This window comes from Rhamphochromis longiceps, linkage group LG3, assembly GCF_057381845.1.
Source record: "Rhamphochromis longiceps isolate RC_006_pf linkage group LG3, R_longiceps_female_GT1.1, whole genome shotgun sequence".
NCBI classification, from domain to species: Eukaryota; Metazoa; Chordata; class Actinopteri; order Cichliformes; family Cichlidae; genus Rhamphochromis; species Rhamphochromis longiceps.
Genome location: NC_140559.1, coordinates 67,218,602 through 67,232,975, shown reverse-complemented (window position 1 = coordinate 67,232,975; position 14,374 = coordinate 67,218,602). Strand labels below are relative to the sequence as shown.

The following is a 14,374-nucleotide window of genomic DNA, read 5'->3' as shown; positions in this document are numbered from 1 at the left end:
GTAGCTGTCCACAGCCTCGATGTCCATACCCTGGATGTTCAGTGGTTGCAGTGGAGAATGCTTGTGCCTGCGGAAGTCTACCACCAGCTCCTTGGTTTTACTGGCATTGATCTGGAGGTAGTTCAGCTGGCACCAGTCCACAAAGTCTTGAGTCAGTCCTCTGTACTCCTTGTTGTCCCCATCAGTGATGAGGCCGACTATTGCAGAGTCATCAGAGAACTTCTGCAGGAAGCACTGGGTGGAATTGTGGGAGAAGTCTGCAGTGTAGATGGTGAAGAGGAACGGAGCCAGAACCGTTCCCTGTGGGGCCCCCGTACTGCAGACGACCCTGTCCGACACACAGCCCTGAGTTCTCACATACTGTGGTTGGTCAGTGAGGTAGTCCAGAATCCATGTTGTGAGGTGATGGTCCACTCCTGAGTTCTCCAGCTTGTCCTTCAGGACCGAGGGAAGAATGGTGTTGAAGGCACTGGAGAAATCAAAGAACATGATTCTCACAGTGCTCCCAGCGGTCTCCAGGTGAGCGAGGGAACGATGTAGGAGGTGAATGATGGCATCATCCGCTCCAATGCCAGGCTGGTAGGCAAACTGAAGTGGGTCCAGTGATGAGCTTGTTAGGCGCCGAAGCTGAGCCAGGACCAACCGCTCCAGGGTCTTCATCAGGTGGGATGTCAGAGCCACCGGCCTGTAGCTGTTGAGGTCCTTGGGGCGTGAAGTCTTTGGCACTGGTACAACACAGGAGGTTTTCCAGAGCTGTGGGACTCTTCCCAGCCTCAGGCTCAGTTTGAAGAGGTGCTCCATCACCCCACACAGTTGGTCCGCGCAGGACCTGACGACCCTCGAGCTGATGCCATCTGGACCCGCTGCCTTCTTGCCATTAATCCTCCTCAGTTCCCTCCTAACCTGGGTGGTTGAGAGAGACAGGCTGGAGCCTTGTGTTGAGTGTGTATTGGATGCTGTTGTTGGGGGTGGGGGGGAGTGAGCAGGGTGAATAGAGGAGGTGTGAAGTGTCTGAGGTGGAACAGCAGCAGTGGGGGTGGGTGAGTCTGCAGCCGATGTTGGAGACTGCCTCATGGCTGAATCAAATCTGTTGAAGAAATGATTCAGTTCATTTGCCCATCTCACATCCCTCCCAGGCAGAGAGTTCTGCTGTTTGTGGCCCGAGATGGTTCTGAGGCCTCTCCAGACTTCACCAACGTTGTTTTGCTGAAGCTGGTTCTCTATCTTCTGCCTGTAGCTGTCCTTCCCATTCCTTATCAGTCTCCTCAACTCTCTCTGCACCCTTTTCAACTCCTCTTTGTCTTTGGATTTGAAGGCCCTCCTCTTCTGCTTGAGGACAGCTTTAATTTCTGGGGTAATCCAAGGTTTGTTGTTGGAGAAACACCATACAGTCCTGGTAGGTATGGTGTTATCCACACAGAAATTAATATAGTCAGTAATGCATGTAGTAAGGCTGTCGATGTCCTCTCCGTGGTCGTCACAGATCACCTCCCACACAGTCGACTCAAAACAATCCTTAAGAGCCTCCTCGCTCTCCTCTGACCATCTCTGCACTGTGCGGGTGGCTGGTGGCTCCCTGCGTACTAAGGGCTCATACACAGGGACAAGGTGCACCAGGTTGTGGTCAGATTTGCCCAGTGGAGGGAGAGGTGATGAACTGTATGCCTCTTCAGCATTGGCATACAGTAAGTCCAGTGTTTTATTGTCTCTGGTTGAGCAGGTCACATACTGGGTGAAGGTGGGCAGTGTGGAGTCCAGTGAGGCATGATTGAAGTCCCCTGATATTATGAGAAGGGCTCTCGGAGATTGTGTTTGCAGTCTGCTGACCACTGAGTGGAGAGTGTCACAGGCTGCATCCCCGTTGGCCGAGGGGGGGACATACGCTGTTATTGCGATAACATGCGAGAATTTCCGGGGCAGGTAGTACGGACGCATGCTAACGGCTAACAGCTCAATGTCTCTGCTGCAGAGTTGCTCTTTCACAATGATGTGCCCAGGGTTACACCATCTGTCATTCACAAACACTGCCAGTCCCCCTCCTTTCCTCTTACCGCTCTCTCTCGTCCTGTCCGCTCGCAGCATCTGAAATCCCGGTAGTGTCACGCTCGTGTCCGGAGTTAGCGATGTTAGCCACGACTCCGTTAGCATCATGATGCTACATTGCCGGTACTCCCTCTGTGACCAGGTTAGCGACGTGAGCTCATCCATCTTATTGGGCAAAGATCTTACGTTTCCAATGATTACAGAAGGAAGAGATGGTCGATAACGTCTCCTTCTCGGGCGATGGCGCTCCTTCCCAGCACGACACCCCCGTCTTTTCCTCCTCAGCTCGCTGGGAATGTCGGGTCTGTCCACCGGCAGTACCGCTGCGGGACGCAGCGCTAACAGCTGATCCTTACTGTAAACAAAGGATCCCTGCTCTGGGTCCCCAGACACGCGTGAAAAAAGTAGAAATAAACTAAGAAAAACGACCAGAACTAGCACAAAACGGTAGAACATGGTTGCAGAGTCTAATTACTGATACATTAGTTATAAAAAATTACGAGAAGAAAAAGATAAGAAAGAAAGAAACTCAGAATGAGCAGAGGTGCTGTAACAGGCTGCCGCACACAGGGGGCGCCGGAAGTTATATAACTCTGCTAGACTCCAAATTTCTCATCCAATTAATGCGGGAGTATCTCAAAGTAAATGAAACATCTAAACTTAACACTTTTTCCCTAAGACTGACTGACATGGGAAACATTGAAGTTGAATTGGAATCAGCGAATCAGTCTGAAGGTAAGTGTTTTTTCACTTATTCGAGAGAAGTCAGAAATGTGTTCTCATCACTGTTTCTGTTTCAGTTTGATTTTTCAGCTACCGTGCCAGGTTATTTTCCAATCAAATGCTAAGACAAAATGTCAATAGATGATAGAAACATGGATGCTTGCAACAGGTAAATGGGCGAACTAACGAGGTTACGCCCATTTACCATGCTTAAAGGTGGTAAATGGTCGGTGTTTTCAGGTGTACTTGTACTACCTGTACAGTGCGGGGTGCTGACTAAGTCAGGCTAAACTCATTCAAGCGTCGAGCTCAAATATTTTTTCATTTTTGTGGACTGCTCACTTGTCTTTACTGTGCTTTTTGTCGGCACACATTTTGTGTTCATTGAAGCCTTTTGTGAATCATTTTGATCATGTCAAAACTGGGAATTGGTCCCTATTGACAATACTCTTATTTTGTTTTGGGTTGTTTTTTTTGCATTGCATATGTTTTTTGGATAGGTAATTTGTCATTGAAGTTTTTGCAACTATGTTTCTTTGTAAATTTTGTGGCTTGCATGCACGGAAATTTATATTGTTCAGTTTGCATGTCAAAAGCCACAAACATGTAGCTAACTATAGGTTTTCCTGTGGAACTGAGAACTGCCCTGCCACTTTCAGAACATTTCCTGCCTTTCGTTCACATATGCATAGGAATCACAGAACCAGAAGGGAGGCCACTGAGGAGGAGTCCTGTAAGTTCACTGGTGACCTCAGCTGTCAAGTTCCTGGATGTGGGTATGCTGCACAAAACTTCACAACTCTTTGTGCCCATCTCAGATTTCACATCAAAGATGGGAAAAAAGTATTATGTCCATTTGAAGGTTGCTCTAAATACTTCAGTGTCCGAACATCATTTTCCAGCCATATTTCTCGAAAACATAAGCAGACAGTTCAGCAGTCAAGGCAACAAGAAATTGGTGAAATTGCCATAATACAAGGACAGGACACAGTTAATCTATTAGAAGACAGGGATTCACAACACAATACTACTGATGAAGATTTATTTCTAGATCGATTGGCTTTATTTTATTTAAAAATGCAGGCTAAAATGCTCTTGCCAACCAGCACTATACAGTGCATCATAGAGGAATTTCAGGATCTTCACAGCTGTGCAATGCACAATGTTGTGGCAAAACTGTCTGACAAACTGTCTGCATTTAATATTCCACAGGCAGAAGTGGATAACATCATTCAAGAACTTTCACAGAATGATCTCTTAACACTGTACAATAAAGGTGTGTTGAGATCTGACAAAACAAGGAAGACATTTTTCAAAGAAAATTTCAGTTATGTGGAACCCACTCAATTTTTTTTAGGATCTGACAGTACAGGCAAACAGCGTTATTTTCAGTATGTGCCAATTAAAGAAACACTGAAGTCTCTCTTGAGACAACCCACAATACGGGAACAGTACAAACAGTCAAAACTACGCCGATCACCAGACATGGTTTTAGAGGATGTCTCAGATGGTCAAAATGTCAAGGATAATGCACTTTTACAGCACTATCCATCATCTCTTTCACTCATTCTCTACCAAGATGCATTTGAAGTGGTTAATCCATTAGGGTCTGGCAAAAAGAAACATAAAATCCTGGCAGTGTACATGACTCTAGGTGAGATCTTGCCACACAACCGGTCCTCTGTTGATGCAATGCAACTTGTTCTGCTTTGCAGGAACACTGACTTCAAACCTTTTGGCCATAACAAAGTTTTTTCCAGTCTTATTGCAGATCTTAAAGATATGGAAGAGACAGGTGTTCTGGTAGAGGATGGAACCATAATGAAGGCAGCTTTGATAGCCATCTTAAGAGACAATCTGGGCTCCCACTGCATAGATGGTTTCACTGAGAATTTCAGCTGCAGCAAACATTTTTGCAGATACTGCTTAATTGACAGGGAAAGCTTTATCAATGATCCACTATCACTTGGACAAAAAAGAACAGCTGATAACTATAAAGACAGTGTTGAGGTCCTCTCTACAAGTGACCACTCGGTTGTGAATGGCATTAAATTTGACTCTGTGTTTAATTCACTGAAGTATTTCCATGTGTGCTCTGGGTTACCTCCATGTTTGGGCCATGATTTATTTGAAGGAGTGGTTTCCAGTGACTTGTCGCTATATATTGATACCCTTGTGCAAGTGGAAGGGCATTTCACATACAACCAGTTAAACAGAGCAATTGTACAGTTCAAACACGTAGGAAGTGATGCTTTAAGTAAGCCATGTGAGGTGAAAACAGGGCAGAGCCGGGGGGGTTCAGCAGCACAGAACTGGTGTCTTCTACGACTTCTGCCTCTGTACATTGGTGAAAAGATAAAACATCCTGTGGATAGTGAGGTTTGGCAGTTATGCCTTAAACTTAGAGACATTGTTGATATTGTATGTGCCCCCAAAATAAGTCACAATGACATTGCCTACCTAAAGATACTGATAGAGGACTATATACATCTGAGACACAGTAGGTTTCCTGACAAAGCTTTAAAAGCTAAACATCACTATTTGTTACATTATGCAGAGCTTATCCTTCACTTTGGACCACTCATTCGTTTGTGGACCCTTAGGTTGGAGAGCAACCACTCGTATTTCAAAGCATGTACAAGAACAGTGCACAACTTCGTCAACTTATGCAAGACTCTGACAGAACGGCATCAGTTACTGCAGTCCTACCTCTCAGTGGGCCAATTGTTTCCACCTACAGTTCAAATCATTGGAGAAGCAAGTGATTACAATCATCATCTTTACAACGCTGTCATTCAAGAAGCTGTGGCAAAAGCCGGCTGCACTAATCAGACCACTTTGGATGTGTCAGCAGTTGTCCACAAAGGTACCAAGTATGTGAAAGGCTATGTTTCCATTGTAGATGACAGTGATGATGGCTTGGTTTTTGGGAAGATAGCTGTTATACTTGTTAATGATTCTGGATTGTACTTTGTGCTCGAGTTGCATCACTCAGTACTTCTCATTGACCTTGGACTTCACTGCTTGCGTTGCCCTACAGAAAGAAGTGTGTGTGTAAATGCTGACAGTCTGATGGATTATTACCCACTACCACTTTATAACATGGCAGGTCTTTTTGTTGTCTCCCTACACCATTCAGTTTCCTCTTAATTCTTTTCAGGGATGGAAATTGAAGAGGAACTCACAAGGCTCCTGCCGGCACTAGACAGAGAGAAAATAATCTGCATTGTAGAACATCTGACAGACGTTATTGGTGTACAACAAAAAAGTGATCTTTTGTTTGTGGAGGCAGAAGATCTCAAACCCTTTCTCACACCAATTCAAATACGTAAACTACTTCTTGCATTTAAAGGAGGTTTGTGTAGGTTCTGTATAAATCATAGACTTGAGTCTATGATTTGAAGGTCACTCATAGACTCATATGTCACTGATTAGCTTGATTAGCTTTTTTTTTTCCTCTTCACCATACTACACATGTACTTTGACAGTATAATATTGAAGAGCGTTTTTGGGGCTCACATTGTCCGGTAGATAATTAACACGGAAAACATAAACAAAAGTAGACACTAAATCTAACACCATTAACCTTTCATTGGTAGTGGTGCAACTAAGGATTTGAAATTGTGACATGCTGTAAAACATATTGACTCAAGGTCTTTTCAATGCAAGACCTTGAGTTTGTAGTTCTTTTGCAGTCCTGGGATTGCTTCTTTTCATCTTCAGACAAGGTCCCCAAAACTGCCTTGCCGTTACTACTCAATCCTAATTGAAGGGTTCATCTTTTAGTGAGGACATATTTGTTGACATAGTAGCTTTTTAAGGTAGCTTTTCCAATGATCTTTATTTATTTATTTTTTTAGATGGCAACAGACCAGAGAACCTGAATGACACCATTACTCTGGAGCCTTGCCCTGCTGCATCAGCTGAAACATCAAGCCATCCACCTCACCCCTCCTCCTCCACGTCCACCACTATGTACAACCATTACTCCAGCTCTTGGGTCTCACACTTACAGATTCCTTGGGAAAGATTTCCACTCCGACTGTCGCATGCAATCACAAGAGGAGACAGAGCTCATCCAGAGGACAGGAGAAGTATGGTCAGAATTGTTGGGGGGGCCATGCAAGTTCACTGCAGAAACCCTAAACGTGCATCATGTGAAGAAGTTGCTAAAATCATTGTAAACAGATACCCTCAAACATCTGCAGATCTTACTGAAAAGGGAGAAAGACTGGGTTGTGGACATTATTCACTACTAAGAAGCATCAAATCGTCTTTGTCAAACAAAGAGAACCAGGAATGAGGAAGACTGCAGTCCCAACAGTAGTGCAACCCCACCTAAAAAAGTGAGATGCCTTGTTGATAGCTATGGTTGTATAAATTGGCAGCCAGTTGAACTTCCTGAGGGGGAAACGCCAACTTCTTTAGAGGAAAAGAAACACATCTTGTTAACAATTTTCAATTCACAAGGACCTGGAGCTGTGGAGAGACCTGATGTGGATGACTTCATGTGCCTCACATATATTTCTCAGCGGCAGCTTATCAACAGTTGTCCCTCACCTTCAGTAGCTGAAATTCAGGAGCAGTGGCCATTCTTGTTTACTCGGAAAGGTCTTTCGAACCACTTTTACAAACTCACAGGCATCGATATCAGTGAGCGCTTAGGTCAGGCCCTCGTAACCAAAGGCAGAAGGATTATTAACTATTTCTCCAGCCAGAAGCTCAAATGGAACCTTGGTATAAGGACACTCATCCAGCAGATAGAAAGTGAGGGAGTTTTGACCAACAACAAGGTTGGCACAGCAGCCATACTTCTCATGATGAAGTATGTCAATGGAAAATTTTACTTAGTAGTCAGTATAGTCTTTTAATGATATAAGTTTGCATATGGTAGAATACTGCATGTAATCATTTGTGTGTAGAAGTATATAGTTGGTGGCATATTGAAAGAATGTCTCATCCTAGGAGGTCTGTAACATTCCAGGGTGTTCTGGCGTTCACCCCCACATCCTAGGAGCATGAGAGAGGTCGTACCTCGTCTTATTGTTTTACGGTAGGATTAACGTAGCTATGTCAGTTTTAGTTTAAGTGCTTCTTTATATATAGATGAACTGTTGGATTTTTCCTTCACCATTTATGAGGTTTCAAGAAGAAGATAAACGACAGATATGAATGTTTGAAAAAGGTATAGATGAAAAATACTCAAAGGATAAATTCAATTGTTTATTGTTTTATAAATAAGTTGAAAAAGAAAGAGTTAACAAGTAAATAATGAAACAAGGTAAAATGAAGTAAGAACAAAAAGTTAAGTAAATAATGAAACAAGGTAGAGGAGAGAAATCCCCAACAATCCCCTCTGAGCACGCACTAGGCGACAGTTGGGAGGAAAAACTGCCTTTAAATGGGCAGAAACCTCCGGCAGAACCAGGCTCAGGAGGGGACAGTCAACTGCCGGGACTGGTTGGGGGGGTGAACAGAGGTGGAGCAAGACGAGGCTACACCAGGTGAGGAAGCAGTAGAGTTCCTCCTCCAGGGCCAGCGGAAGCGTTTGTTCTTCTTTTTCATGCAGTTTTCTACAAGAGCTTTTTTTTCCAGGATGAGGGTTCTCAACTCATCGATGGTTTCTACGTTTTGTTTCTCAAGCTTCTTGCATGTTTTCTCCACCCCTTCCAATGTTGCTTGTTTTTCTTCAAGCTTTTCCTTGAGCTCTTTGGATGTTTCCTCCTGCATTATCTTGTCCTTGTGCATGTCTGTGTTTCTCTGTTGTACTTCTTTGTACATGTCTTGTAGCTCCTCATTTCTTCTGTGGATATCTTGGAGCGTACGCTGCAGGTCGCCATGTATGTTGTCTTGTTCTTGCTTTTGCGCCTGCATTTCAGTGTGTTTGCGCTTCAAGTTGTTGTATTCCAACAATATCCCCTTAGTGAGCTCGGAGTTGTTTCTCGCCATTTGATCCATCCTTTTCTGCATGTGTGAGCATTGTTTGTCCAGTTTTTCTTTTTCCCCTTCTAGTTGCTTTTTCTCTTGAAGAAGGTCTTTATTTTGGCGCAGAGTATCATCCACCTTTTCTTTCAGCATTGTGTATTTTTCCTCCGTGACTTTGAGTTTGTGCTCCATGTCTCTTTGCTTTTTCTCCTGTTCTTCCTTCTGTTGGAGGATTTCTTTATTTTTTTTCACAGCTTCATCGAAGTTTGTTTGGAGCAGCCGATTCTTTTGGTCCATATATTGGAGATCCCATTCTGTCTTCTCAACCGTAGCTTTGCTGTCTTTAAGCTGGTTGGACATCTCCTTTAGTTCCGCGCTCTTTTGCTTGTCTTCCTTAATTAGGAAGACAATCTGGTCTCGGGCTTGTCCAAACTTGATTCCCCAACCGTCATTAATAATATTTATGTCGGGCTGGCGTTGTTGTCTTTCTTCCAGGTTTTTATATTTCACTTCCATCTGTCTACACTTCTCCTCCAGTTGAAGTTTCTCATCTTCAATCTGTTGAATTTTATTCTGGAGATGGTAGTTTTCCTTCTTACTGTCATGTAATGCCCTTTGGATGGCTAAGAGGTCATTTGGCCGGCCACGACAGGAAGGAGAAGCGGCGTAATCTTTTTGCCAAAGGGTTAAAAACAGACCCCACTGAGTAGATATAAATATAAAAAGTACGAAATAAAGATAAACAAAGGGAAAATTACAGTAGAAATTATCTTTAGAGTATTTGAAATTAATAATAGCAAGGATAACAACCTGTAAAGTGATATTATCAATGAAACACAGTTGGCATGATGACCATGCCCACAATGTATAAAATGGATATAAAGCAAATAATTCACACGAAAATATTTTAATAACATAAATACAGTATATTAAGGCTGTGTCACTGTTCAGCCAAGGACAGTGTGTGAAAAGGTAACTGTCTCCACCTTGGGAAAAGGATGATTCTGCAGGTCATCTGAAGCCCTTGATGGATACAAAATAAAATATAAATAATATATTATAATAGAACTGCCTGGTCCGCCATGCAACAGAGAGAACAAATGTGACCGCAGATTGGATGAATTCTAAATTATCTGTTTGCTAAATAAGATGATCCTAACTATCAAATTGGCTCAGTAGTAGTATAGTGGTACACACTAATAAAATATTATAATATGCTATTGCTGTTATATAAGACAAAGAGGATAATATTAACAATGACATAATGTTAATATGAAGAGGCACCTTAGTCGGTTATGATGTGAGGTGGATAATTGTTAAGCAGTAGTCTGCATCAAGCTTAAGGTTTGCTGAAACTCAGTGTAATGACATGTGAGATGAAGACAATACAGAGAATAACTAACTAATGAAGTGCATAGAGGCACTTGACCAGCTTCACAGCTATCATTCTAGCATGACACATTGCTGAGATATAGAGCACACCTATAATAACAACCAATAAGCGAAACCCTGTAGACAACAGCTAAAACTACAGGATTGAGAAGCTGAATTAAATATGTAGACACTGCTAAGCTGATGAGCATGTTACACATTTTATTTTATTTTTATTTATTTGTTTCTTTTAGAGCAGAAGCTGCATGCTATTAAAAGCCAACATATGCAGACTTCTGCCTTGTTCAGGTGGCAGCATTTTTCTTTTTTCTTTTGTGTCCTGACACGTTTATGTTTTTGTTTGATTATTTTGTTGGTTTTGGAAACGAATTTAAACGAACTTGTGACAATACTTGAGAATCACAGTGACACATGGTGATTAGGCATATGATTGAAAAATGCCTAGGTTTAGAGCTATGAGCTATGAGCAATGCAAAGTTAAATATATATATATATGTATAAATGGGAAACAACCCTAACTTGAAAGTTTGAAATGTGTGAGATCCATGATTTGTTTGAAAACTAGAAATTATTTCAAACTGCCTTAAGTGAAAATGTAGTGTTGCATCTATTCTCCCAAACCAAGACAAAAAAAAGAAGAAGCATTCTGTAACTTATAAATAAGGCTGACGTGTTGACAATAGACTAAAACACTAATCCGCAGGTGGCTATCAGGAACAGAGAGGCGAGCAAAGTCACAAACACCAAGGCTGCAGACAGTCACGCAGAAACAGCAGATAACATAGAGACAACGCCTGCTAGAACCGTGGAGAGGAAGGTCACTTCACACGAGATTGTAGGAGTAGGCCACAGAGAAATAATGCAAAACAGTTTTGAGGCAGCCACTTAAGAACTTATTTGACCTTACAGCACAGGCCGAAATTGTGTAGGTTACGCAGTAACCACAGATAGTAGGATAATAGAAGCAAAACCACTTTCTTCTTCATATTCTGCACAGAGCGCTGAGCTGATAGCTGTGATTCGCGCATGTGAAATACACAAAGATAAACAAATAAACATTTATACAGACAGCCAGTATGTTTTCTCTGCTGTGCATCATTTTGCAGAATATTTGGCAAAACAGAGGAATGATTACATCAACCACATCCACCGGTTCAGCATGCCAGCCTGCTACAACGCCTACTGACTGTAATACATTTACCACAACAACTCGCATTGTGTAAATGTGCAGCACACAAAACTGATGGCTCTTTCATTACTACAGGCAATAACTTTGCTGACAGAGCAGCAAAACAGGCGGCACAAACGACAAACATCACATTGATGGCAGTAGACACACATCAGATTCCACTGGATGTGTTGAAAAATGAACAAAAAGCAGCAAGCACAGCCGAGCAGGCAAAATGGCTAAAACACGGTGCAGTTCTGACAAACGACTTAATGATGTGTTATGGCAAGCCAGTGTTGCCAAAATCCCTCCACAAAATGGCGGCGTTAGTGACTCATGGCTGTACGCATTTGTCAACGGGGGGAATGACCTGTATTGTCAACTCTCATTTCTACACTGTAAATTTTGGAACTTCAGCAAAACAATTTGTCAGAACATGCATGGCGTGTCAAAAATAGAATGCTCAGGGGAACCTGAGACCAAAAAGAGGCCGTTTTCCCACACCACCTTATCCTTTTCACACAATTCATATGGACTTTATTGAGCTAAATGAATGCCAAGGGTCGAAATACGCCCTAGTGGTCATAGACGTGTTCTCAAAGTGGCCGGAAATCTACCCAGTGAAAAAGGCAGATACAATTTCAGTAGCAAAATGTATGTCTAAGTTGTAGGAAAATAAAGAGATGATTGTAAATAACGAAGAATGTAATGATGTCTATCAAGTGTCTTGCAGATTACAGCCCAGTGTCTGGGTTCTGATCAAGGTGCTCCAAAGGAAAAACTGGAGCACACCCAGGTGGGAGGGACCACATCAGGTTCTCCTCACCACGCCCACCGCTTGCAAAATTGCGGAACGACCATCCTGGATCCATCAGAGTCACTGCAGGCGAGTAAGTGAAGCCATCTAAACTCAGCCGACACAGGCTCGCCCAATCGTTGTGATCTCGCCCGGTGGAGGGGTCAGCCTTCCTGGCCGGGGGGTCTACTCACGACAGGAGGGTGTGTCCTGTTGTCATGAGGTGGTGGCTCCTAATAGCTGCAGCGGCCCTGACCCTGACCGGGCTCCTCATCTTTGCTTCCGTGAGGGACAACAAGTCACGCTATATGAAGAAAAGGCAGACACTGTATGACAAAGGAAAGTACACCAAGTTTCCCCATGGCTACGCCACTAATTTCTGGTGGCAGTTTATGAACACTACAGCTCACCTGAATAATAAAACTGACTGCTTTGCATGTACCCATATGCCCCTATCCTCACAGACGTTTGGCCTGTGGCCGTACAGCATACCTGAAGATCGCAGTTGGTGCCTGTTGGGCCTGGCAACACATCCAGGCTATGGTACTCTTTGGTCCAAGGCCAACTACAGCATCCCAGCAAAAGCAACCTGGAGGTCATCATGACCCACAAATGTGAACTGTTCCGGACAGACCTAGCTACTGACCTGGCCCCAAGTCTCAGACCCACTGCCTGATGTAATTCTACTGAACAAACTGCACGCAGCACAACTGCCAGTATGTGTGATGAACAATGGATCGCGGGCAGTGGGGGAGCTGCCTACTCACCTATCTACCGGATGCCACTACAAACAAAGACTCAGTACCAGACAGGATGTGCACGGACGGCACCAAGCAGTAAAGGAACCAGAGTTTCACATCTGAGGAGGAGTGAAATTCTTACAGAGCTTGATCCCCGGCATTGGAGTTGCCGAGGTGCGGGATCACGTGGAAATCAACCGATATGCTCTGCTACGACACATCAACTTAACTAAGACCCTGGGAACGGCCTTAGCAGGAGAACAGAAGGCCATCAGAATGATGGTGCTGCAGAACAGACTGACACTAGACCTGCTAACAGCATCACAAGGAGGAGTTTGTAAGCTGATCGGGGAGACATGTTGCACTTTTATCCCTGATGGATACGAAGCTGGAGGAGACATTTATTAAGTTTTGCAGAATTTGACCGTTCTGCAAAAATATGTCACTGACCACACACCTACAATGACTGCTTATGTTGCCGTGTCTCAAAAAGAACAGCATCCCGTTGCAATTCTGTTAGAGGACAACTTGTAATAGCTGCTAATAAATGACGTGGTGATTAAAAATGACTTGTCAAGTGATCATGCACTGATTAACACATTAGTAGTTTATGCAGGTACAATATAAGGTTTTATCCTTTTATTTTTTGTAGTTTTAGTTTTATTGTTTTCTCTTGATTATTCCTGTTGCTATTTTATTTACTATACTTTTCTTTGTTCTTTTTATTATTTTATTTGTTTCATTCTTTAGACCACATGATTTACATTTATGCTATGCTGACATTTTGACAATTAAAAAATTGCTAAAGATACTTAATAAATAACCTTTACAGACAATTGTTGTATACATTTAAAATAAGTTAAAACAGGAGGGAATATGTTAGTGGAAAATGATTCTATGTTTCTTTACCTTCTTTTAAATGTACAAAGATGCCCTTTGTCTATGGTTAGATTAGTTTAGAATTATCCTTTTAGACTTTCCCAGCGAAGACATATTGTTTTGGGACATATTGTTTTAGATTATTTTATCTTTCTCCCAGCTCTCTGCTGACGAGACTAGCGCCACATATGGAGTTGTTTATTTTATCTGTTTATTATTTTCTTATCCTGTTCTCACCGTCTCTGTGATTTGTGCCTATAAAAATGCCAAGCCTCTGTTCATGGGTGTGAGTTGTTCTTAACAGCTTACCCGTGTGCACGTTAAAGCATAAAAAGTAACTTTGTCTCATTGTGTCTTTATTTCTCCTGGGTTTTTGCAGAGCTTTCCCCCAACAGTTGGTGTCTTGTTGGATACATGTTGAAGGTTGTACACGACAACTCTGCAAAGGTTTCCAAAAGTTTCTGTGGTGAACGTGTGAAGGCTGCAAACACAAATGCTGCGAAGACACGAACTAAAAAACTGCTGTTTCTCACCCCTGTTTAAGGAAAAACTTCAAAAGATCAAAGTGTAGTGACATCATAACTCCGTGAGCCAATGAGATTGTCATGTGACATTTTGGAATGGGGATGTTTTTTTTTTAAACCGTTTTCAAATTTAACTTAATATTTGACTGTTTCTTAACTGACTTGTTTAGCTGATTAAGAAATG

General features: G+C 42.7%; 1 protein-coding gene and 1 pseudogene across 1 annotated transcript in view; one reads left to right on the top strand and one right to left on the bottom strand.

The window, feature by feature from the left end:
• The window catches only part of LOC146676476 (protein NLRC3-like), a 455,324-nt gene that overhangs the window by 198,464 nt on the left and 242,486 nt on the right, over positions 1–14,374 (bottom strand). The gene's annotated exons all lie outside the window — the stretch shown is intronic.
• LOC146676480 (uncharacterized) lies at positions 6,545–7,637 on the top strand (annotated as a pseudogene).